This window comes from Antennarius striatus, chromosome 1 (assembly GCF_040054535.1).
Source record: "Antennarius striatus isolate MH-2024 chromosome 1, ASM4005453v1, whole genome shotgun sequence".
In the NCBI taxonomy this organism is placed as follows: domain Eukaryota; kingdom Metazoa; phylum Chordata; class Actinopteri; order Lophiiformes; family Antennariidae; genus Antennarius; species Antennarius striatus.
The window spans coordinates 6,780,429-6,807,906 of NC_090776.1; the positions used below are offsets into that span (position 1 = coordinate 6,780,429).

Genomic DNA, 27,478 nt, shown 5'->3' on the forward strand with positions numbered 1-27,478 from the left:
AACCAGGTCATTGTTATCCAAAAGCTGTTGAAGTCAATCCACTCGACGTCAAGAAAGTTCTTGAAGACGTTTTGTATCTCATACAATAGACTTCTTCAGTTCAGAGGGCGGCTGATCACGTCCCAGCTTATTAACCCTGTGGGGTGTGGTCAGTGCTATTCACATTCCAACGACTGTCGTTGAAACCTGTCTGGCTCCTCAACGATTGTTGGTGGGGGTGTCAAAGGGGGTCGTTGAAATGTGAGTTTCATCTTTGTATGCTAATGAGGGTTGTCTGATGTCTCGTACTGTCACAAAAAAAAGAAGGAATGTGATGCTGATGTCTACTCTTCACAAAGACGCAGCTGTGTCATCAGGAAGTGATAAAAAGCCCACAATTATCCTTGACTACAACAAGAATAAAGGAGGAGTGGACAACCTAGACAAGCTGACTGCCACCTACACTTGCCAGCGAATGACCAGGAGATGGCCAATGGTTGTATTTTACGACATGCTTGATGTGTCTGCATATAATGCATTTGTGTTGTGAACCCACATCCACCAAGGGTGGAACTCAACCTAAAAAGCCAAGCGGAGATTGTTTCTTGAGGAGCTCAGAAATTCACTCGTGAAGCCACACATTGAGCAAAGGCAGCGGGTTCCCCGAGACCCAGATGCTGCAGCCTTGGTCAGACAGCTGCAGAGCTCACCTACCACTCGGTCCACAACATCAGCAACACATGGAGCATCCTACTCAGCTAGCCCTGCCTCAACACCAATCGCACCAGCCACAGCCAGAACCCAATTCAGGCCACCTGATTCTAAAAGAAAGAGGTGTCAGGTCTGCCCAAACAGGAAGGACAGAAAGACAAACGAACTGTGCTTCAAGTGCAAGAAATATATCTGCAAAGAACATGCAAATAATGTCACTTTTTGCCACACATATATCTAAACATAAATACACACACACATACATATGAATGTTCTTGCATCCAGAGACTTTTACTCTGATTTAGTTTTTTATTAGTTTTCGAATTTGGAATTTTGCAACATATGCTTGATTGGTTGTTTGACCTTGCAAATCTATATTTTGTGTTATTACTTGTTCTGCTTTTCATTTTGTGTTTATAGTAAAGTTGTATTGCTGAAAAAAATACTTTTTTTTTCATTTCCTTGAAGTAAATATATATGGGTCGAAATTGACCCGTAACACCATAGATGTTACTATAGTTAATAATATTAAAATGAAAAAATAAATGAAAAAAATTTATTCAAGAGATGTGTTATAATACCCCTCAGTAATACTCAGGTAACACAACAACCTATTTTTTATTTATATGATTCTCTTGAGGCTCATTTTACCAGTTTTTAAAATTGAAATCGAGGGCTATACTGAAAAAAAAAGGCCCAGAGGCCCACACCAAAAATATTAAAACTAATATTTTCATGGATAAGGAAGCCTAACAATGTAACCAAGAGATGAGAAACAATTTGGATGATAGATGATTGCTTTTAGTATATTTTAGAGATGATTTAAAACGCGGGTCGAAACCGACCCGTTAACATCGGAAATGGTAACAGAAAGCTAACACCAGACGAAGGATATGTATAAGTTTTGCGCATCTTGAGACAAGTATTTGCCCATTCCTCCTTACCAAACAGCTCAAATTCCTTAAGGTTTGATGGAGATAGTTTGTGCACAGCAATTTTCAGATCTTTCCACAGATGCTCTATTGGATTGACTTTTGCTTGGCCATTCTAACACCTTAATATGGTTAGTTTTAAACCATTCCATTGTAGATTTGAATTTATGTTTAGGATTATTGTCCTTTTGGAAGGTTAACCTCCACCTCATTCTCAGGTCTTTTGCAGACTCCAACAGATTTTCTGCCAGAATCGCCCTGTATTTGGCTCCATCCATCTTCCCATCAACTCTAACAATCTTCCCAGTCCCTACTGAAGAAAAGCAACCCCAGAGCATGATGCTGCCACCACCATGTTTGACAATGGAGACGGTGTTTTCAGGGTGATATGCAGTGTTACTCTTATACCAAACGTAATATTTCGCATTCAGCCTAAAAAGTTCAATTTTGGTCTCATCTAAACAGAGCACCTTGTTCCACATGTCATCTGTGTCTCCCATGTGGCTTTTTGCAATCTCAAAATTGGCCACTCTTCCATAAAGGCTAGATTTATGCAGAGTACGACTAATAGTTGTCTTATGGACAGATTGCCCCACCTCAGCTGTGTATGTCTGCATGTCATCCAGCGTGATCATGGGCCTCTTGGTTGCTTCTCTGCTTAGTTTCCTTTGGGATGAAAGTTTAGAGGGATGGCCAGGTCTTGATAGGTTTGCAGTGGTTTTATGCTCTCTCCATTTTGATATTATTGCTCGCACAGTGCTCAGGGAGACATTTAATATTGTGAAATCTTCTTGTATCCCATTCCTGCTTTGAACTTTTCAACAACTTCATCCCGGACCTGCCTGGTGTGTTTTTTGGTTTTTATGATGCTGTGTTATGCTTTCCTTAGATGGTCAGGCCGCCAGCGCAACACAAGACAGCATGGGTGCGAATGAGGGAGGCAGGAAAACCAAAGTTACTAAGTAACAATAATTTATTTACAAAACCAAAACTTCTCTGCGGGACACAGAGCAGGAACACACATAGACCCCAACCCCCTAAGCTATGCACTGGTCATTAAATAAAAATCCCCCCAAAAAACTAAACCCCTCTTCCAAAAATAACCCCAAACTAACCCTAACAAAACAGGCACCGTAGTGCCCCAAAAATACAAAGGTTAGTGCCAGCACTCTAGCTAGTGTGTATAACAGACGGTTGACTATGTGAGGTGGGAACACGATGTATACCTGCAGGTGTGTAACTAAGTTCCCTACCTCTTGGCTCTAGCCCCGTCTAGAGAGAAGAAAATAACAAAGTTAGAATAACATATCAAACAAAGGCAAGCATAACATACCATACCTACATACCATAACAAGCTGTTTGTTCTCCAGTGTTCCTTTCAATAAATCAATCAATCAAATTTTATTTATATAGCGCTGAATCATATCAGAAGACATTTCAAAGCGCTTTACAGATAGAAAGCCAACAATGCCCTCCAGAGCAAGCATAAGTGACGGTGGCGGGGAAAAACTCCCTCATTGAGGAAGAAACTCTGGGCAGGCGGTCATCCACCTTGACCTGTTGGTTGAGAAAGAGAAATACATTGGGGAAAGAGATAGGTCAAGTAAAAGTGACGGAGAGAGAGAAAGTGAAAGAGTGGCAGATAGGCCAGTTTGAGTTTCAAGCCCATAGTGCGCTGTTGCTGAATTGGGGGCGGGATTTCCAGAGGCCTTTGGGTATCCTGTCTTCCATCCGCGTTCTCCACCTGTGGAACCGAGGCACAAAGACAGCGGCAGTATCGTGCAGACAGAGAGTGTGATTTGACAGTAGTAGTGATAAATTCTAGGAGTAGTAATAAATTCTAAGAGCATAGAAAGATAAAGAAAGTGAAGGAGAAGTGACAGAAGCTTCAGAGTATCTCCCTTTAACGGGAGAGATGGAAAAAAATACCCTCAGCAGTCTAAACCGACAGCAGCATATCTAGTGGGGTGAGTGTTATTTCTAATTGTAGGCTCTATCAAAAAGGAGGATTTTTAGTCTACTCTTAAATAAGATGAGAGTGTCTGCCCCTCAGACCGAGGTTGGGATATCGCTCCAGAGTAAAGGAGCCAGATAGCTAAAGCTTCTGCCTCCTGTTCTACTCTTAAAAACCAGACGGGTCACCAGTAATCCTGCATCCTCTGATCAAAGGGCCCTGGGTGGGTGATACACTTCAATAAGATCTTCAATGTAAGATGGAGCCTTACAGTGGAGAGCTTTATATGTAATCATAAGGAGTATGAATTGCATTCTATGATTAATTGGGAGCCAATGAAGTGATGCTAGGACAGGAGGGATGTGTCGTCTCCTCCCAGTTCGAGTCAGTAAGCGGGCAGCTGCGTTCTGAACTAATTGTAGAGTCCTAATAGAGGAGCTAGAACAGCCCGATAATAGGGAATTGCAGTAATCCAATCTAGAAGTAACAAAGGCATGAATGATTTTCTCTGCGTCTTTAAAGGATAAGAAATCTCTAACTTTAGCAATATTTCGCAAGTGAAAGAAGGCTGTCCGGGATACAGACTTGATATGACAATTAAAGGACAGATCTTGATCCAAAATCACTCCCAGTTTCCTGACTTCATTGGTAGAGGATAGAGCAATGCTATCTAAGTGAATTGCCATGTTAGAGAGATCGGCCCAATAATAATGACTTCAGTTTTGTTACTGTTCAACATTAAGAAATTGTGAAGCATCCAGGATTTAATATCCCTGAGGCAGAATTCCAATTTAATTAGCTGATCAGATTCATTTGTTTTAATTTGTAAATATAATTGAGTATCGTCAACATAACAATGAAAATTTATGATATGTTTCCTTATATTTCCCAATGGTAACATATACAGATTAAATAGAATTGGTCCCAGAACAGATCCTTGAGGTACTCCAAAGGTGAGAGTCCCTTGATTATTGACATAGACAAACTGAAATCCGTCGGACAGATATGACCTAAACCAATCTAGTGCTGAGTTTCTAATCCCAACTTCCTCTTCCAATCTCCTTAAAAGAATATTATGGTCAACAGACCTCTGAGACCATCACAGAGCAGGTGCATTTAAACAGACCAAATGACACACAAGTGCACTCTGTTAGTCATTGTCAGTCATTTAGGTCAACATTGGATCATTCAGAAGTCATCAGGGAACTTCTGGAGTGTTAGCTGAGCTGAGAGAACAGGGGGCCAATACTTTCGCACGTCCTACTTTTCAGTTTTTTTAAATTTGTAAACAAAGTATGAAATGTTGAATAAATTTGGTTCCACTTCACGATTGTGTCTCACATGTTGTTGATTTTTGAAAAATATTTTCAGGTTTTTTATCTTTACGTTTGAAGCCTGAAATGTAGCAACATGTCAAACAGTTTTTGGGGGGGCAATACTTTCGCAAGGCACTGTATATCTGTGTATTGAGCCTGGCAGGTTACCATATTGTTTGTGACTTTTAGTTTTCTTGGCCAAGTAATATTTTTTTTGTTGAGGTAAATCTGCAAGTGGTCTGCTGAACACAGGTGACTGAAGCCACTGCTGTTTTGTGTCTGTCCTGTTCTGTCTCCACAACTGGCTGCCAGGGCTGCCCAACACATATGTGTAGTTCCAAAAATGTCACTCGTGATTTGTTTTGAATACAATTTATGTAAGGTGAGCTTTTCCTTCTATAATTTAATCCTTCAGGAGATTTTTATTTTTATTTTTGCAAAAGCACTTTAATCACATTCAAACATTTTACAATTTTTCATTAGATGAAAGAACTAAAGTGTTTCAAAAACACTAAAAACCAATGAAAGAAAGGAAATACAATTTAAAAATTAGTGCATTATATCAGGAAGTTTGCAAAAGTGAGTTGATCATCAACTAAAGTGCATAAGACATTTTTATGACACCAGATGGTCCTAAAGTTATTTAGGTCTTTTGTCTAAAATTAGAAACCAAATTCTAGTTTTAAGTGACATCTGATGTTACAGCAAAAAACAGTAGCTGCTTCTTGAACAGTATTGTTTTCAATTCTCCTCTTTCTTCCTGGTCACATAAATTGCGAGTTTTGCCTCTCCAGAGATAAAATTTAAAAGCTGCCACTTTCTTTGATTCGATGTATTGTACCCAGCACCGTAGATTAATTTCCGGATACTAAAATTTTCACTGAACAGATTTAAAACATTTGTTAGAAGAGTGAAGAGCACTGCAAGTCTCCCACACTCAGTAAAAGCTTAAAGACGTCTCCACTGTGGGTCAGGTCCATTTCCCGTCATCCTGTTGGCCCAGGTAGTGGGTGCTCTGTCACACAGGCCTTTCTTGTTGATTACTTTTACACATTGTCTGTACAGTATGTTTTTTAGTTGGCTGTGTGCAGGCTGATTTGTCGTTCATCTCCGAGAAGAGGACCCTCCAGTTCTCCAAACAGGGGACTGATGTGGACCTCAGGGAAAGGATCTTTGCTGTCCGGCACAGTCCCTGTACTATAGTCCAGGAGGAGGCTTCTCTCCTTCCCAGAGTCTTTGCCTCCACAGTTGTAGCACCCTCTGAGCCACCCTGGTGGACTGGATGTTCAGCAGGGAGCTCACAGCCTGGGCATCCGCCAACGCTGGCCCCGCGTTGTCCACCAGCTGCTGGAGGGTCATGGTCCTGGTTCTGCAAAGCGCTGCAGACAGCCCAGGTGTGGCTCCACTGCAGACATCCAACCTGGCTCCATGCACTAGTGGTTCCTACAGTAACCAGAACAGAGAGTCAGAGCTTTTTCCTGGGCTGCTTTTAAATAGGGCCCATGACTTAAAAACACCATGATAAAACGGAGGCAAACCATTTAACTTTAGAAACTTAGAGTCCATTAAAAACAGTGCAGCATCCAGGTCCAAGTTACTCACACATCTGAATATGCAGCTGGCCACCTCTCTCCATGTCAGATCTGCTGGTCCGGTCAGAAACCGCTGGATGAACTGCAATCTGAACGTGGCTGTTCTAATAGCCAGGTGGATGAGGCCCTGTCCCCCCTCCTCTCTTGATAAAAACAACACTCCTTGAGGAACCCAATGCAACCCATCCCAGAAAAAATTGGTCTGGACTTGGGCTAGAAAACCCTGATGGAGGGTCCATACAGGCCAAGCGGTGCCACAGCTGTGAGGCTACCAGGTTGTTTATCACTAAAACTCGACCTCTGTATGACATTCTGGGGAGCAACCATTTCCATTTCTTTAGTTTCCCTTCTATTTTTTCAATGACGCCCTCCCAGTTCTTCCTGGTTGTTGTCTCATTTCCCAGGTACACGCCGAGATATTTGAGACCATCAGTCTTCCAACACAAGTTTTGAGGAAGAACCGGGAGGTTGCCATGCCACTCACCAACAGCAAGGGCTTCACTTTTGTTCCAGTTTACTTTTACAGCAGTTAAAACATTGAGTTTGTCAAACCCACCAAAACATCAACATCCCTTTGGTTTTTGATAAGAACAACAACATCATCAGCATAGGCAGATAAAAGAATGTGCTCTCTAACACCAGGTAAAATCAAACCGTCGATGCCTTTGCGGATTTTACAGAGGAGGGGTTCCAGAGAGAGTGCATAGAGCATCCCAGACAGAGCCCAGCCCTGCCGGATGCCCCGATGTACCCTGAAGAGGGCACACAAACTGCCGTTAAACTTCAGGACACTCTCAACATCACTGTACAACACCTGCATCTTGGCAATAAACTCAGTGCTGAACCCAAACCTCTCCATAGTTTTCCAGAGGAAGCTGTGCTCAACACGGTCAAATGCCTTTTCCTGATCTAATGAAATGAGACCAGCATTTATACCCAATGATCTGGAAACCTCCAAAACATCTCGAATTAGGTAGACATTGTCTGCCATGGACCTGCCGGGCACACAGTAGGTTTGATCCCGGTGGATGACCTGCTCCATAGCTTCCTTCAGCCTGGTAGCCAAAAGCCTTGGACAGAATCTTGTAATCGGTGCAGAGCAGTGACACAGGGCGCCAGTTCTTGATGTCCTGCAGATTGTCTTTTTTAGGTAGGAGGGCAACAACGGCTCTCCGGCAGGACAGTGGCAAAGAGCCTGAGGCCAGACTTTCGGTAAACACATCCAGCATATCACATGCTAGAATGTCCCAGAAGGCTGTATAGTATTCGACCGTCAGACCATCGATACCCGGAGATTGCTGTCCCTGCATGTTCTGCAGGGCAATGTGGAGTTCCTCTAACTCCAGTGGCCGGTCGAGTTGTGAATTTATCTCCGTGGAGACCTGAGGTAGCTCTGCACAGAACTCCTCTAACAGTGAGACAGCAGGGAGTGGATTACGTTGGTCTGTCCATGTTTTTTTTCCAGGCCGAAGCAGAAGCTAGAGGGAGCATCCATCTCAGTGATGTTTTGTACCCTGGATCTGACCAGTGCACCCTGTACTTAAGTATCCAAAACGTCGGCTAAAGCCATTCTTTTGGACTTGAGGATTTAAACCTCTGATTTCCTGTGGAAACGCTTGTCTCTAACTCCACGATCTCAGCCTCCAGGTCTTTCATAGACCGGCAGGTGTCACGTGTGACGTTCAGAGTATATTGTTGGCACAGGACTTTTATCTCTGTTTTGCCAGAAAACCTAAGAAGAAAGACGTGAGCTACGGTGAAGCCACCAACAGAGAGATCAGTAAACATCTGTGTGTGCCAGAGAGTGGGACAGGGACAAGCTCCACTCTAGCTGCAGTCGATAGGGAGGGGCGGGAAGTATGTGTGACTGGCCAATCACAGAGCATGAAAACAGTCAGGACGATTTTCCTTCAGTCCGATCACGAGTATGAATGGATTTTATTCATAACGTACTCGTACTTTTCAAAAATTCATTATCCGGCTCAACCCTATTAACTATCTTTATTTATATCCTACTTAATGCATTTATAAATGTGAGATTCAACAACTGAAAACTTGCATTCACTATGTGAAGATACAGTCATACAAAATATTACTCAATGTTTACTTGTAAGTTTTTACTTGGACTGGAAGACATTTTAACTTTGACCTAGACACTTTGATTTCAATAATTTTGATTCTTGGCAAGATATGAGTCAGCACAAATTAAAAGTCTGTATGTCACTTTGACTTTGACAGATCTATGGGAAGATCATCATCTTCCTCTGTAGAATCTTCTTCCTTGGATTTACCTTCTGATCGGTCTGTCACCACTCCTACCCCCCTCAGCATTCACCATTTGTTGTGCAATTAGAATTTTAATACAAAATCTACTATAAAACACTCTATTCTCATTTTCTTTCGATCCATCATCCTCGCTTTGTCGTACACCAATTAGCTGGTTTAGCTTTGTTAGGAATGTCCTGGAGGTAAAAAGAATGTCAGATAAAGTGATGAGTCTGAAGCTAGAAATCGAAGGTGTGATGTTCAATGTTGTTAGTGGGTATGCTCCACATGTAGAATGTGAGCTGGAGAAGAAGGACAAATTCTAGTTGGACTGTGACGAAGTGATGCAGGACATTCCTAGAAGTGAGAGAGTTGTCATTGGTGCAGACTTCAATGGACATATTGGTGCAGGAAACAGAGGTGATGAGGAGGTGATGGGCAGGTTTGGTATCCAACAGAGGAACACAGAAGGCCAAATGGTAGTTGACTTTGCAAAAAGGATGTATATGGCTTTAGTGAATACTTTCTTCCAGAAGCAAGCAGGGACATAGGGTGACCTATGAGAGTGGTGGTAGGAGCACACAGGCGAACTACATCTTGTGGTGACGGTGTAATCTCAAGGAAATCAGTGACTGCAAAGTCGTGGTATGCGATAGCGTAGCCAAATAGCATAGGATGGTTGTGTGTAGGATGACTCTGGTGCTGAGGGAGATGAAGAGGGCAAAGGCAGAGCAGAGGACAAAATGGTGGAAGCTGAAAAAGGAACAGTGTTGCATAACTTTTAGGAAGTAGTTAAGATAGGCTCTGGGTGGTCAGACGGTGCTTCCAGATGACTGGACAACGACAGGTAATGTGATCAGAGAGACAGGTAGGAGAGTACTTTATGTGTCATCTGGAAGGAACGTAGATAAGGAGACTTGGTGGTGGAATGAGGAGGTACAGGAGTGTATACAGAGAAAGAGGTTAGCTAAGAAGAAGTGGGACACGGAAAAGACTGAGGAGAGTAGACAGGAGTACAGGGAGATGCAGAGTAAGGTGAAGGTAGAGGTAGCAAAGGCCAAACATGGGGCTTATGATGACTTGTATGCTAGGTTGGACAGTAAGGAGGGAGAGACTGATCTATACCGGTTGGGAAGACAGAGACAGAGATGGGAAGGACGTGCAGCAGGATAGGGATGGAAGTCTATTGACAGGTACCACTAGTGTGATGGGAAGATGGAAAGAGTAATTTGAAGAGTTGATGAACGTGGAAAATGAGAGAGAACAAAGACTAGAAGAGGTGACTGTTGTGGACCAGGAAGTGGCAAAGATTAGTCCGGATGAAGTGAGGAGGGCACTGAAGAGGATGAAGAGTCGAAAGGCAGTCGGTCCTGATGATATACCTGTAGAGGTTTGGAAGTGTCTAGGAGAGATGGCAGTAGAGTTCCTGACTGGGCTCAACAGGATCTTAGGTATTGAGAATATACCTGAGGAATGGAGGAGAAGTGTGCTGGTGCCCATTTTTAAGAACGAGGGAGATGTGCAGAGTTGTGGCAACTACGGAGCTGATGAGCCACACAGTGACATTATGGGAAAGAGTAGTGGAAGCTAGACTAAGGGCAGAAGTGAACATTTGTGAGCAGCAGTATGGCAAAAAAGAGTACTACAGATCCAGTATTTGCTTTGAGGATGTTGATAGAGAAGAACAGAGAAGGCCAGAGGGAGCTGCATTGTGTTTTTGTAGATCTGGAGGAAAGCTTATGACAGGGTGCCCAGAGAGGAACTGTGGTATTGTATGAGGGAGTCTGGAGTGGCAGAGAAGTATGTTAAAGCGTGCAGGACATGTATGAGGACTGTAAGCCAGTGGTGAGATGTGCTCTAGGTGTGACAAAGGAGTTCAAGGTGGAGGTGGGACTGCATCAGGGATCAGCTCTGAGCCCCTTCTTGTTCGCTATGGTGACGGACAGGCTGACAGACGAGGTTAGACAGGAATCTCCATGGCCTATGATGTTTGCAGATGATATTGTGATCTGCAGTGAGAGCAGGGGGCAGGTGGAGGAGAAGCTAGAGAGGTGGAGGTTTGTCCTGGAAAGGAGAGGAATGAAGGTTAGCCGCAGTAAGACAGAGTACATGTGTGTGAATGAGAGGGACCCAAGTGGAAGAGTGAGGTTACAGGGAGAAGAGATCAAGAAGGTGGAGGATTTTAAGTACTTAGGGTTAACTGTCCAGAGCAATGGCGAGTGTGGAAAAGAGGTAAAGAAGCATGCAGGTAGGATGGAAACGGGTAGAGAAAAGTGTTAAGGTGTGATAGAAGAGTTTCAGCTAAAATGAAAGGAAAGGTGTGCAAAACTGTGGTGAGACCAGCGATGTTGTTTGGTCTAGAGACAGTGTCACTGAGGAAAAGACAGGAGACAGAGCTGGAGGTAGCAGAGATGAGGTTCTCTTTGGGAGTGGCTAGGATAGATAGGATCTGGGATGAGTACATCAGAGGGACAGCACACGTTAGAGGTTTTGGAGATGAAGTCTGGGAGGCCAGACAGAGATGGTTTGGACATGTCCAGAGGAGAGATAGTGAATATATACGTATGGTAGAAGGATGTTGTGTTGAACTGCCAGGCCTTGAGGAAGACCAAAAAGGAGGTTTACGGATGTAGTTAAAGAGAACATGAAGGTAGTTGATGTGAGAGAAGAGGATGTAGAAGACGGGGTTAGATGAAGGCAATTGATTCGCTGTGGCGACCCCTAAAGGGAAAAGCCGAAAGGAAAAGAAGATTGCTCAGGCTGAAAAGACGATTGAGTACTTAGGGTCAACAGTCCAGAGCAATGGAGAGTGTGGAAAAGAGGTGAAGCGTGTACAGGCACGATGGAACGGGTGGAGGAAAGTGTCAGGTGTGATGTGTGATAGAAGAGTTTCAGCTAAAATGAAAGGAAAGGTGTACAAACCTGTGGTGAGACCAGCATTGTTGTTTGGTCTAGAGACAGTGGGCCTATTTCACGAAGGCAGGGTTAACCTACCCTGAGGTAAACCTGTGGTTCTGGGTTGCTTTACCCTGAACTTGGAAAAACCAGGGATTTCGGTTTCACAAACGCGGTTCAGGGTTAGTTTTTCTAACCCAGAGTAAATTGACCCGCAGTTTAAGTGACACTTGAAAAAAAGCCATCATCAATGGAGCCCCGATTCATCGATTCACCATGATGTCGGAAGAGACGTGCACCGCAACGCTTTACGGAAGTCGGAGTACAGATTTTAATTTATGAATAGAAAGACTTTGAGGAAATTTTCAGAAGAAACAGAACAGAAGAGCGACATGTCGTGGGAGTGAATTGCTGCTCAAGTCGATGCGTAAGTTCTAAGTCCGTTGCACTCACAGTAAAAATACGGAAGTAAACGGATTCAAGAATAGTTTATTAATTTATTTTATTTAGGTGTGATCCAGTGGTGGGAGAAGGGCACGTCAGCAGCTGAGAATGAAAATAAAAACATCATTCACACAAGTCAGACTTCACCATCTCATTAGGGATCCTCCTCATCCTCATTATATTTGATATTGTACAGTAAGTATTAAGTGGACGTTTGACTGTTCAGTTGTTTCATCGCCTACATAACTCTATTTTCACGCACATGAATGCGCTCTCATCTATATCAGGTTCTGTTAAATAATGAAATACATTAAAACGTTTTATTGTTGTGTAGATAAAACAGTAAATCGGCATATGCACGTTACAAAAACAGTTGTGAAGGATATTCACACCATTGCGTACACCTATAATATACTGTATAAGTACTGAAATCAAGAGTTGACATGTAGCTTGTTTGATGAAGTAATAGCCAAAACTGCTTTAGTTCTTACATCAGTAGCTGTGACATTGTACTGCTATAACCACTTTAAGGTATTCCAGGTTTCATTTTCTGTCTGTTTTAGTCACATGATACACACAAGAGTTAATAATCAATAAAAACAAAAAGAAATTAACAAGAAATAGAAGAAAACATAGGTGGTCTAATATTTTATGTTACTGATTGTTCTCTTCCCATTGCTTCACATTCTGGTGGAATACAGAGTGTGACATTTATACGCTACTGAAGTATTAACAGATTCTCATCCCTTTTTGACAGAGCATGGATGGACAGTAGCAGAAGGGTCCCAACTGCACAGACTATCACAGTGAAGTACACAGTGACCACCGTTCATTCTGTGGAATGCATATGTAACTATGTTTTATTGTCCTCCTCATATATTCCCATCTATCTGCTAAAGAGGTTTATAGAATTCACTTTCTAAAGAAATACTGAAAATAGAAATGGTTTACCAGGACCTCCAGATTAGGAGGACATATCTGGACATAGAAATACTGGAGCACAAGTTAGAGGTGGGTAATGGTCACAGGTGAATCATGTTAACCATTAGAATGTTAGGTATTGTTTTTGTCAGAAATAAAGACACAGGAAATGCGTATTGCATGTTTTTATTGCCCGCTGTGATGGTGGTGATGGCGACTCTGAAATGATACTGGCAGATGGTGTCTGTCATTGCTCTGCCGTCCTGGATAGCAGTAATCATCCTAAGGTGTCGTAGGCTCTCTCATGTAATGTATAGTGTATTCATTAGAGTGGATTACACAATGAAGACAAGCAAATTATTGTGCAAATCTGTAGATTACTGACCACATTACAGTCTGCTTCTCAGGTAAGAACATACAGTATATCCAAGAGTCAGGAACAGACCCAGACCTCCACGTCAGAAATGTAGTTGCAGCATCACATGATCTGGAGAGATGTTTGTTTGTCTATGATGCAGTCTTGAAAATGTTGAAACAATGTTCAGTCAACATGTACCTAAATGGGAATGTGGGTACCATCTGTGCAGCCAATTACATTGGGAAATCCTAAAGGAAATTAAAGTTAATAATCCAAATCTGAGGTTGTAGCACAATGTCATTAACAGAATATCATTTGAAATTCATTTATCAGATTTCTACATCATTCACCTGCAATCCTGTGGAACTCCTCCTTGATGATTATGATGGGTTTATCTCCAGGGAAATAGAAAAACTGGGGTACAATTTTCAAGGCGAGCTGCACTGAGCATCTCCCACATTGTATAGAAAAATTACCGTTGGCATATAAAAAATAAAGAAATGACCGGACCACTACCTACACACAGCACTGCTGCAGATGTGAGGATGGATCAGTACCGATCAGTACTGACCGATCAAAAACAGAACTGTCTGACAGGATATGACAGAACATCCGAACGCGATACAAAAAAAATTAAAATCTCTGTGAATTAATGCGGAAACTCCATCAAGGGGCTCCTCGTCAAACGGTCATGCCATGTTCACCTCTGAAATACGGAGTTATGTATAGAAACCTTACTTCGGTCAGACTCTCTATCCGACAGAACCAGGAAATGAAGCCGCATGAGCGGCGGTAAAAGGGGGCGGAGTCAGAGGAAACCCTGGGTTTGTGGAATAAAATCTGCTCCCGACTAGGTTATGTTCAGAGAGTCTGTTACTGCAGTAACAAACCCAGAGGTTCAGTTTACCTCGCGTCATGAAACAGGTCAGGGTTACTGCTCTAACCCTGGGTTAACTTACCTCCCTTTGTGAAAATGAAAGCCCTAGTTTCCCCTGATTTCAGAGTTAACTCACCCTGGTTTTCCACTAAACCTGCTTTTTGAACGGCCCCACGTCACGAAGCAGGGCTAACAAACCCCAAGGACAACCTGTGGTTCTGGGTTGCTTTACCCTGAACTTGGAAACCCAGGGTTTTCGGTTTCACAAGAGCTTCTCGGGGTTAGTTTTTGTAACCCAGGGTAAGTTGACCCGCAGTTTAACAGGAGCAACGCCACTTTAAAATGCCATCATCAATGGAGCCCAGATTCGACGAGTCACCATGACGACGGACGAGACGCATTCCGCGTTACTTCACCCAGTTGAAGTGCAGATTGTAATCTACGTGTATGAAGACTTAGAGGACATGCTATGAAAAGAGGAACAGCATTGCAGCTGTAAAGAAGAGAGAGATGACATGAAACTGCTGCTCAAGTCAATGCGTACGTCTAAACGTAGTTCGTTGGACTCATGGTACAATCACGGTGGTAAACGGCTTGAATAATAGTTTATTAAATTATTTTCTTAGATGCAATCCAGCGGAGGAGAAGCACACATGTCAACAGCTGAGAACACAGTTTAAAAACATTGTTCACACAGGTCAGGCGTCTGCATCATCTCATTAGGGATCCTCCTCTTCATCATTATAACATAATGACATTGTACAGTAAATAATAAGTGAACGTTCGGCTTTTCAGTTGTTTCATCGCCAACAGAATGCTCTTGTCACACACATAAATGTGCTCTCATTTATAGGCATTCCACATTTAATTATCTGTGTCTTTTAGTGAAATCATACATAGTTGATAAAAAGAAAAATAAATTAACAGGAAATTGAAGAAAAGAAAGGTGGTCAAATATTTTCTGTTACCGATTGTTCCTATTGCTTAACATTCTGGTGCAATACAGAGTGACATTTAGCCTCCACTGAAGGATCAACACATCCTCATTCTTTTTTAACAGAGCAAGCTGGACAGTCCGTCACATCCAATGTACAGATAGACGCTCAGTGAACACCAGCGGTTAATTCCGTGGAATTCATATGCAACTGTATATTTTGATGTCCTCCTCATGTATTTCCAGCTATTTGTTAAAGAAGTTTATCAAATTCACTTTCTATGAAATACAGACATCAGATTTAAAAAAAAAAAAAGTTTCTTTGGACCTCCAGATTAGGAGGGCAGATTTGAACATACAAATAGTGGAGCACAAGTTAGAGGTGTTGTTCACAAGTGAATCATGTTGAATATTAGAATGTTCACCACTGAAACGATCTAAGAAATGACTTAGTATTTGTAAGTAATAAAGATGACCAAATGAAATGTATATTGTATATTTTTATTGCCCGCTGTGGTGATGATGAGTTAGACAGACTCTGAAATGATTCTGGCAGATGGAGTCACTGCTCTGCCAACCTGGATAGCTGGCAGGTGGACGGGGTCATTATCGGGGTGTTCAGTTTGTAGGGTAGGGTGTTGTTCTCGTCTAATAGTGGCAATACTACTATGAAGAACAGAACTGCATCACAGGTCCTCTCAGGAATCATCCTGAGGTGTCACAGACACTGGAAACGGCCTTTCAGCAGGCCTATGGTCATCTCCACCCGGGCTCTCGTCCTGCAGTGAACCCATTTGAAGTTCTATTGGGGAACTGGGTTAGTAAGGGTTCAGCAGCCTCGGTTGGCATGGGTAAACCCTGTCCCCCAGAAAACAACCATCAGACTCTCCTGTGATGGAAAGTAGATTCATTAGAGTGAATTAAACGATGTAGACAAGTGAATTTTTGTGCTACTCTTTTGTTACTGCATTAGTCTGTTGCTCAGGTGAGACTCATCATACACCCGAGAATCAGGAACCGATCAGGACCCCTCCGTCTCCACATCAGTACTGAGTTCCTCCCCGCCGCTGCTGCTTATGCTTGCTCTGGAGGGTTCTGTTGGGTGTCTGTCTGTTAAAGCTCTTTGAAATGTCTGGTGATGTGATTAGGCGCTATACAAATAAGGGCGGAAAATGTAGTTTGCAGCATCACATGTGATCCGGACAGATGTTTGTTTATCTATGATTCAGTCTTTAACATGTTGAAACAGTAGTCAACCTACTTGTACCTGCTTATATTTGCTGTGAATTGTCATCCTCTTCACATCATTAACTTCATTATGTGAGGGAGCCTTGATGGGAATATGGGTACCATCTATGGTACGTTGCAGCACAATATCATTAAGAGAACATACTTTCAAATGAATTTATCAGATTTCTACATCATTCACATGCAGTCCTGTGGAACTCCTCCTTGATGATTCTGATGGTTTTCTCTCCAGGGAAATAGAAAAACTGGGGTAAAAGTTTGAAGCTGAGGCGCACTGAACATCTCCCACATCATATAGGAAAATTACCATTTGCAAATAAAAAATGAAAAACTGAACAGAGCACTACACGCAACGCTGCTGCAGACGTGAGAATGGATCAGTTGTGTGTGTGTGTGTGTGTGTGTGTGTGTGTGTGTGTGTGTGTGTGTGTGTGTGTGTGTGTGTGTGTTGGGACGTGAATCGGTACCATTCATAAAGAGAACTGTCTGGATATGACTGGACATCTGAACATGATACAACATTTTTTAATTCTCTGTGAATTAATGTGGAAACTCCATCAAGGGGCTCCATGTCAAACGAACATGCCATGTTCACCTCTAAAATACCGAGTTATTTATAAAACCTTACTTCAGTCAAACTCTCCGTCCAACAGAACCAGGAAATGAAGCCGCACAAGTGGCGGTGAAAGGGGCGGAGTCAGAGGAAACGCTGGGTTTGTGGAATAAAACCTGCTACCGACCAGAGGCCTGTACCATAAAGCTTGATTAACCTAGCCGGGCTTCCTCTTACTCATCTGGCTTCACTTACCGAGACATCCGCCCTGCGGATTTTCGGTACCATAAAGCCGGCTATCAACTCACTAATTAAATTCAGGCTTGTCCAGTCCAGATCTGTGCATGCTCACATAAAAAGGGTGGAGGTTGCTGCATGTGACCAATCGCAAACATGCAACACCCTCTGGTCTCCCTTTTTAACATGGGTAACCACCACCCCAGTCTGCCAATCTTTCGGCACTGTCCCAGACTTCCAAACGCAATGTTAAAAAAGCGTGTCATCCATGGCAGCCCCTCAATACCCAGAGCCTTCAGCATTTCCGGGCAAATCTCGTCAACATCCGGGGCTTTGCCACCGTGAAGTTGTTTAACTCGGTGACTTCGCCCAGAGAGATTGACTCGAATCCCCCGATTATCCTCCAGCTCTGGCTCTGCACCAGAGGACGGGTCAGTTGGGGTAGTTGGATTCAGGAGTTCCTCAAAGTGTTCCTTCCACCGACTGACAACCTCCTCAGTCGAGGTGCTGTACACAGCTTGGATGATTCCCCGTTTCCACTTCCTGAGGTGTCGGACAGTCCGATAGTCCTCTCCAGACTCCTCCCACACCCTCTGTTTTGCCTCCATCACAGCCGAGGCTGCAGTCCTTTTGGCCTGTCGGTACCCTGCAACTGCTTCAGGAGTCCCCAGGGACAACATGCCCCTGAAGGCCTCTTTCTTCAGTTGGACGGCTTTCCTGACCACCGGGGTCCACCATGGTGTTCGAGGGTTACCGCCCCTTGACGAACCCAAGACCTTGAGACCACAGCTCTCAGCTGCAGCTTCAGCAATGGAAGCTCTGAACATCGACCATTCAGGTTCGATGCCCCCAGCCTCCACAGGGATGCACAAGAAGCACCTTCAGAGGTGTAAATTGAAGGCCTCGCAGACCGAGTCCTCCTCCAGACATTCCCAATTCACCCGCACTGCTCGTTTGGGCTTACCAGGTCTATACAAAGGATTCCTCCGCCAACGGACCCAACTCACCACCAGGTAGTGATCATTTGACAGCTCTACCCCTCTCTTCACCCCAAGTGTCCAAAACACACGGTCGAAGGTCAGATGATACAATCACAAGATCGATCATAGACCTCCGACCCAGGAACCATTACCTTATCATGGTGGAGAGATTTGTGTGCCCTAAGGATCCTGGGAGCTATGTTGTCGGGAGTCTTGTACTCCTGGTAGGGTCACCCAAGGCAAATACGTCTTAGGTGAAGGGCCAGACAAAGAATGGTTGAGAAGACCTTGTGCAAGAAAAAAAAGGGAAACAAGTGACCCTGCCCGAAGGAAGCCCGGGGCCCACATCTGCAGCAAGGCCTGGACGGTGGGCCCAACAGCAAGCGCTTGGTGGCCGGGTCTGCCACAGGGCCCGGCTGGGCTCAGCCCGAAAAGGCAACGTAAACTCTTTCCACCCCTGTGGACCCACCACCCACAGGGCAGACCGATGGGGTCGGGTGCGCTGCCATAATGGGTAGCATGTGAAGACAGGGGGTCACGACGGACCAGAACCGGGCAGCAAAAGCTGGCTTTGGGGATGTGGAATGTCACCTCACTGGCGGGGAAGTAGCCGGAGCTTGTGTTGGAGGTGGAGCGTTACCAGTTTGATCTGGTGGAGCTTACCTCCACGCATAGCCTCGGTTCTGGATCCAAACTCCTGGATAGGGGATGAACCTTGTTTTACTCCGGAATTAGGTCAGGCGTGAGGCGCAAGGCGGATGTGGTGATACTCACAAGTCCCCGGCTGAGCGCCGCTGTGTTGGAGTTTATCCTGGTGGATGAGAGGGTCGCCTCCCTACGCCTTAAGGCTGTGAGAGGGAAAACTCTGACTGTTATTTGTGCATACACACAAAATAGCAGCTCAGAGTATTCGGCCTTCTTGGGATCCCTAAATGGGGTCCTTGACGGGATCTCTGTAGGGGACTCCACTGTTTTCCTGGGGGACTTCAATGCACACGTCGGCAATGATGGAGACACTTGGAGGGGCGTGATTGGGAGGAACGGCCTAACCGATCTAAACCCGAGCTGTGTTATGTTGTTGGACTTCTGTGCTACTCACGGATTGTTCATAACAAACACCATGTTCGAACACAAGGATGATCATAAGTGTACCTGGTACCAGAGCACCCTGGGTCGAAGGTCAATAAGGACTTTACACAAGATTAAAAAACACAAACCTCAGAATAAAAAAATAAAGTGCTGTGGTGGGGTTTTGTTTCTCTTAAGGACAGGACACAGTGTATAAATACAGGATATTTATTTGTCAATTCAAATCATGCATAGGTTGAGTAGTAGTACAATAATATCATCGATAATATAGACAGACAGACAAGTTCAACAAATATAATGAGATCTCTGGACAGTCCTTTGAAGTGTTATTACAGAATATTCTGGGTACAGGAAAACTTGCAAACGAGAGCTGCAGCGGTGTTCGAGTACAAAAATATGAAAAGGATCACATCATTGGTACTCTAAAGGCATGACTAGGGGAAGTATTAACCTCTTCTCATCTGCTTTCAACCAGTTCTTTACGGGTTTTCAGTTGGTACGTCATGACAGACGTTACCAAAAATATCAAGTTGACAGTTTCACAAAACTATTTGATGACATAACATAATAAATCACGCAAACCCTGTGAGGACAAATCTGCTGTAGACATTCTTTGGATGACCCTGTGCAGAAACATACAAAAACATTTTAATTTCAAGTACAGTATATGCAATGATCTGGCCAGCTGCTTCTGTCAGTGTCTAACTTCTCCCAAGGATACCAGCAGTCATGCAAGCATTTCCAAATATGGTCAAGGGGTGGGGGGTGATGGGGGGCCTCCTCGCCCCGTGCCCCTTGGGCCTGTCCCATGCGCCCCGGCGGTGACGGCCGTTGCCTCCTTCGGGTCCCTGGGTCTACGTAATTCTCGGTGCCCCCGGTGGCTCTTCGGATGATGGCTTCTGGATGCTCCTGGCTGCCGGGATTGGGAGTGCTCGGCTGGCGTGGCCCTTTTGAGTTCTGGTAGCCTATATCTATCACCCATATATCACCCATATCTATCTGGGTGTTTGGGTCCCGTCAGAAGGTAATGAGTCTCACTTCAGTCATCACAATCTAATGCCCTCTACCTTCCTCCTACACTGGTTTCCTCTGGTGGCCTATTCTATATTATCAGGACCTCCACTAATCTGATGTTTTGTAACATTGGTGTTGAAATATCAGTTCTAAGATAGAATAAAACAGCCTAAACCTTTTTCACTCCAACAGCACTGCCTGTCTATCCACTACCTTGTTTGTGTTTTCCCTCTGTGGTGGGGCTTCGTTTTTCTTAAGGACAGGAGACAGTGTAAAATACAAGATATTTATTTGCCAATTCAAATCATGCATAGGTTGAGTAGCAGTACAATAATATCATCCACAGGTTGAGTATGAGTCAGATAACATCATCGATTGTATTGACAGACAGACAGGTTCAAAAAACAGATAAGTTCAACAAATACTTATCTAAGCATGATGAGAGCTCTGGAGACAATGAAAAAGTCCTCCGGTGTGTTGTTGCAGAATATTCTGGGTACAGGTAAAAACTTCAAGTACAAAGTAGGAAATGGATCACATATCTTTTTATACTCTAAAGGGGGTGGTATTAACCTCGGCCCATCTGCATTCAACCAGTTCTTTACAGGCTTTCAGTTGGTACGTCATGACTTCCACACGTTACCAAAAATATCAAGTCGACAGATTCACAAAACTATTTGATGACATAATATAATCAGTCACAAGAATCCTGTGAGGACATATCTGCTGCAGACATTCTTTGGATGACCCTGTGCAGAAACATACATTCTAATTTCAGGTATACCACATGAAATGATCTGGCTTGCTGCTTCAGTCAGTGTCTAACTTCTTCCAAGGATACCGACACTCATGCAAGCATTTCCAAATATGGTCTAACGGTAATTATTTTCATGCAGTGTTTTCATGACCTCGAGACATCCTGGGGAAACCTTCACTGGCCCTGAATAATTTGACACACACAACAATCCAGATTTTTGGTTCTATGAAATGATATTATTTTATTATATTATTGTATCATTTTATTGTATTAAAAACTTTCCACCACACCTCCCTGTCTCCTTTTGCTTTCCCCCTTAACTCACAGGGGTGCAGCACTTCCCTCTCTGGCTCACAATAGGAAATTCTAATAAAGACTGACAATTTAGTTCCCAGAGAGGAGTGGTGACGGTCACATGCATGCATTAAATGTATAAAAGTTTTTGCTGCAAGACTAAAATAAGCATTGATATCATAAAAGGTTGACCCCCTTTTATGGGGTTAAACTATGAGAATAAATGCCGACAAGAAAAAAAAAATAAAAAATGTTAAAAAAAAAGAAGTGTGTGTGTGTGTGTGTGTGTGTGTGTGTGTGTGTGTGTGTGTGTTTGTTTCTGGTAATGGTGCTGATGTAAGAGTGAGCGAGCTTTTCCTATTGTGTAGAGACCTCTCTACCATCTGCCAACCTGCTGCGAGTCCCTGTGCTTGATCATTGCTGATGAAGACCAGATGTTTTCCCTGGCTGCAACTCCCCAGAAGGACTTCTCCTTCATTATCCCAGCCCACTTTCGCAAACACTGCAATAAACACTCTCGTACTACACACTTCATCAATACTCTTAGACATATAGTGCAGTCATACATGTTATATAAACATGTTCCTTTTATTTTCATCATGTGTCTTTCTTTTGCCATGTTTTCTTTTTCTTCACGTATTTGATGCTTTCAGACAATGTCTTGATCTGACAGACACAAAAACACTGTTTAAATTCAGGTTATTTAGCACCTTTATAGACCATAGAAGACAACAATCTTCCAACCAACTACAACACCTTGTAAATATGGTGCAGTAGAGTTATTTATGTCTTAGATTATTTTTGACACAAGAGTTTCATTTATGAAAAAAATGGGTTAATCGAAAAAAAAATTCCCCTGATAGCTGTATTATTTAACTTTTTTAACCTATGTGTGAACATATTTACTTTTGATTGCAGGGCATATATTTTTAAATGAAGATTGAGAAAGGTATCATTCCAATGACAGAGGGGATGCTGCTTTCGACAGTTTATGACTTTTTTTAAAATCAAATAAGCATAAATTATCACTGCAATTTGAAAAAAGAAAATACTAGCTTTCCATAATACCCCATTTTGAATTGCAGTGCCGCAGTGATACACTTTTGTCATCTTCACTCACAGCATTGTTATTTTGTATAGTTATATAGTAGTTATTTTGCATAGTTGTATAGTAGACATAGTTTTATGTCTTCTGTTTCAGCAATATCAAAGAGGAAATGTGAAATGGTGAATTCGGGATGTGCCTACTGAATTAGTTATGGCCTAACAAACCAGTATCATGCAGGACTGCTTCATTTTAATGTAATCTTTATCCATATGCACAATAAATTCTATGAATAAGTTAGTGTTAGTGCAAAGAAGATTTCTTGCCACTAAGTCTTCCTATGTAATGTTTCACATGAAACAAAAATTACGATAAGGCGAAGAAAAGTGTATTTTCACTCACACGGGACATGATCTCCAGTGCCCCATGCAAATATGTGTGTGTGACCAAAATATCTATCCTTGACAGATTAGTAGATTTATGCTTACTCAGGAAAGGAAGTAGTTTAAACTGAAATCTTTCAAAGCCAGTTCTAGATCAAGAATTTACAGTATTTTCCGCACTATAAGGCACACCTAAAAGTCTGTAATTTTCTCATAATCCCGTAGTGCGCTTTATAATCGAATGCGCGTCATATATGGATCAATATTAATATTAGTATTGGTTAAAAACAAGTTCGCTGAAAAAAAAGCTCTGGCCGGCAGTCATGCCGCACTCCGCCACCAGGGGCACCCTCACAAGGTATTCGGGCCTACGCCCCCTAACAACTGTAGTCAAGGGGCGTCAGCCTCTCACTGAGCTACGATAACGTAGCAAAACATAAAGAACTTTCAACAATTCTATTAATAAAGTTTGACTGACTGACTGATCTCAGTATTTCCCAACCACTGTGGCACTGGAAATAACCAACTTTAAACTTAATTGGTATAAAAAATGCCATTGTGCTGTAATCTGGATTCTAGTGACGGTCTATTCTATTAGTTTGCAGAAACACACGGAGAAACTGGCATAAAGGAGAATAAAAGACCCTCAAAGCTGAACTTCCAGTCTTTTCTGAAATTTCAAGAGCAGTCACGGCTACACAAAGGTGCCTGGTGTGCTGCGTTGATTTGCAAATGTAGTTGATAGCTCTGGGGGGGTGGCGGAGGGGCGCATTTAGGCTTGTGTATTCTGTCTGTCAGCGATGTGCTGTGAGATTCACGGCGGTGAGACACCGAAGTTAAAGTCAGTTCTATGAGTAAAACGGCATCACATTTGCCAGTAAATTAACAGCCTGACATTAAAAACTGGTTAAAAATTTGTTTAGGACACACAGCAGCAAATAGCTGCACTTCACCTCCGACTGGACTACCGATCGATTAAAACAATATTTGATTAATAAACGAAGACGAATGTCGGAGTTTAAATATCTCTTTCGAACTTCAGATCAGGAAATAATCCGCCCTTGTCAGGATTTCCAGTTGCTTCTCTCTCTCTCTCCCTCTTCTGAGTCCCTCATAGTTTCCACCTACCTGGGTGTGGCTGTTGCTGGCAGCAGACCAGCACACCTGTGACTAATCTCCAATCTCCAGACCTTCATGAGGACCAGCTTTCCACCATTCATCGCCAGTTCGTTTGTATTGCTTGTCAGTATCTACACCTTGGCTCTCTTGAACTCGCACCTTGACTTTTTGATAACTCTGTTCTCTCCGTGTTCCAGTTCCGGTCTGCTGCCTGTTGGACTATTACCATTCCAGCCGCCTGCTTGCTTTCTCATCTCCTGCTGATTCACCTGCTCAGCCTGATCATCGGGTTCATCATCACATCACATTCGTTGTTAAATAAATCTATTTTTCCCTTTTACCTGACGTCTGTGCATTTGGGTCCTACAGTAAACCTCGACAGCCCTATTCGAATTGAGTGGTCCACTCGTAATGAATGTAACCAGTTTTTTATGTCAGCTTTCTTAATATGGACCTACGACTTCTGCCTATTGACTTCTTTCTAAGATGGCAAAGTGACCAAGTGATCAGGTTTCCTTGATGAGGCTCAGAATGGCTTTATTTAAATAACGATAGGGCCATTCACAGCTGACTAAAGGTACTCACAGTCATGCATGCTCTTGCTAGTGGACGGGTAGTGCAACTACAGCCACTATTTTTTAAATCTTTTTTTTTTTTTATTATTATTATATGTGCCTTATAATTTGGTGCGCCTTATATATGGAATAAATTATGAACAATTCATTAAAGGTGCGCCTTATAATCCAGTGAGCCTTATAGTGCAGAAAATACATGTTTATCATCTGGCAGAGACACATAGGACATGTACAAGTGTAGCAAAACTGCGGTGAGTAGTGATGTCTGAATGGCACCCCACTGGGCTTCGAAATGTTTGCGACGATTGTGCCGAAAACTGTTTCATTACTCGGCACTCCATTCATTGATAACGTTGGGGCAGTTGGGGCCGCTGAGCGGCAGTGGCTCAGCGGTAAAGCGGGGGGTAGAGCGGGTCGTCCTATGATTTAAGATCGGCGGTTCGATTCCCACTCCCGCCCCCCAAAAAAAATACCCGGAGGTGAGCCGACAGTGGGAGGTGTCAGCTCACCGCAGAGCCTTACCCAGCATCCCAACACACTCTGAAACGGCTTGTCTTTTCTCATGGCCAAGTGGATGTGTGGAGGAGGATGCATCCAGACTGCCGACAGTACACTTGGTCCCACCTGACAGAAAGTAGGGTGTCTTTAGCCAGGCTGGATCGATTTTACTGCTTTAAACACCATTTCAATGTCTTTAAAGACTGTAATATAATGCCAGCTGCTTATACTGATCATTCTCTGGTTTTATGTCACGTTGTGATGAGAAATATTTTACCTAGGAGTGCATACTTGCATTTTAATTCAACTTTAGCTTTAGACAGAGGCTTTAGAGAGATCTTCAGTTATTTTTGGAGCACTTTTAGTCTTAGAAAAGCTGATTTTACCTCTCTTAGCCAGTGGTGGGACTATGGCAAAACAGAGATAAAACTCCTGTGCCAACAGTATACTCTGAATGTCACACGTAACACCTGCCAGTCTATGAAAGACCTGGAGGCTGAGATTGTGGAATTAGAGGCAAGCGCTTCCACAGGAAATCAGAGGTGTACTGACATCCTCAAGTCCAAAAGAATGGCTTTAGCCGACCTGTTGGATACTAAAGTGCAGGGTGCACTGGTCCGATCCAGGGTACAAAACATCACCGAGATGGATGCTCCTTCTAGCTTCTTCTTCGGCCTGGAAAAAAACATGGACAGACCAACGTAATCCACTCCCTGCTGTCTGACAAAGGACAGGAGCTGACAGAGCCCGGACAGATCAGAAGACGAGCTGTGAGTTTTTATTCATCTTTGTATGACAGTGAATACCGAGAAAACCAGCCACTGTTAGAGGAGTTCTGTGCAGAGCTACCTCAGGTCTCCACGGAGATAAATTCACAACTCGACCGGCCACTGGAGTTAGAGGAACTCCACATTGCCCTGCAGAACATGCAGGGACAGCGATCTCCGGGTATCGATGGTCTGACGGTCGAATACTATACAGCCTTCTGGGACATTCTAGCACGTTATATGCTGGAAGTGTTTACCGAAAGTCTGGCCTCAGGCTCTTTGCCACTGTCCTGCCGGAGGGCGGTCGTTGCCCTCCTGCCTAAAAAAGGCAATCTGCAGGACATGAAGAACTGGTGCCAAGATTCTGTCCAAGGCTTTGGCTGCCAGGCTGAGGAAAGCTATGGAGCAGGTCATCCACCGGGATCAAACCTACTGTGTGCCCGGCAGCTCAATGGCAGACAATGTCTACCTAATTCAAGATGTTTTGGAGGTTTCCAGATCATTGGGTATAAAAGCTGTTCTCATTTCATTAGATCAGGAAAAGGCATTTGACCGTGTTGAGCACAGCTTCCTCTGGAAAACTATGGAGAGGTTTGGGTTCAGCACCAAGTTTATTGCCAAGATCAATGTGTTGTACAGTGACGTTGAGAGTGTCCTGAAGTTTAACGGCAGTTTGTGTGCCCCCTTCAGGGTGCATCGGGGCATCCGGTGCCCTGTCTGGGATGCTCTATGCACTCTCCCTTGAACCCCTACTCTGTAAAATCCGCAAAAGCATCGACGGTTTGATTTTACCTGGTGTTAGAGAGCGCATTCTTTTATCTGCCTATGCTGATGATATTGTTGTTCTTATCAAAAACCAAAGGGATGTTGATGTTTTGGTGGGTTTGACAAACTCATTCAATGTTTTAACTGCTGCAAAAGTAAACTAGAACAAAAGTGAAGCCCTTGCTGTTGGTGAGTGGCATGGCAACCTCCCGGTTCTTCCTCAAAACTTGTGTTGGAAGACTGATGGTCTCAAATATCTCGGCGTGTACCTGGGAAATGAGACAACAACCAGGAAGAACTGGGAGGGCGTCATTGAAAAAATAGAAGGGAAACTAAAGAAATGGAAATGGTTGCTCCCCAGAATGTCATACAGAGGTCGAGTTTTAGTGATAAACAACCTGGTAGCCTCACAGCTGTGGCACCGCTTGGCCTGTATGGACCCTCCATCAGGGTTTCTAGCCCAAATCCAGACCAAACTTGTTAACTTTTTCTGGGATGGGCTGCATTGGGTGCTTCAAGGAGTGTTGCTTTTATCAAGAGAGGAGGGGGGACAGGGCCTCATCCACCTGGCTAGCAGAACAGCCACGTTCAGATTACATTTCACCCAGCGGTTTCTGACCGGACCAGCAGATCTGACGTGGAGAGAGGTGGCCAGCTGCAAACGTGTGAGTAACTTGGACCTGGATGCTACACTGTTTTTAATGGACTCCAAGTTTCTAAAGTTAAACGGTTTGCCTCCGTTTTATCATGGTGTTTTTAAGTCATGGGCCCTATTTAAAAGCAGCCCAGGAAAAAGCTCTGACTCTCTGTTCTGGTTACTGAAGGAACCACTAGTACATGGAGCCACACCTGGGCTGTCTGCAGCGCTTTGCAGAACCAGGACCATGACTCTCCAGCAGCTGGTAGACAACGCCGGGCCTGCGTTGGCGGATGCCCAGGCTGTGAGCTCCCATCCAGTCCACCAGGGTGGCTCAGA

At 43.6% G+C, this 27,478-nt stretch overlaps 1 pseudogene; it reads right to left on the bottom strand.

The window, feature by feature from the left end:
• Positions 1–3,602: 3,602 nt before the first annotated feature.
• On the bottom strand, positions 3,603–17,824 carry LOC137596172 (uncharacterized; annotated as a pseudogene).
• Positions 17,825–27,478: the final 9,654 nt, after the last annotated feature.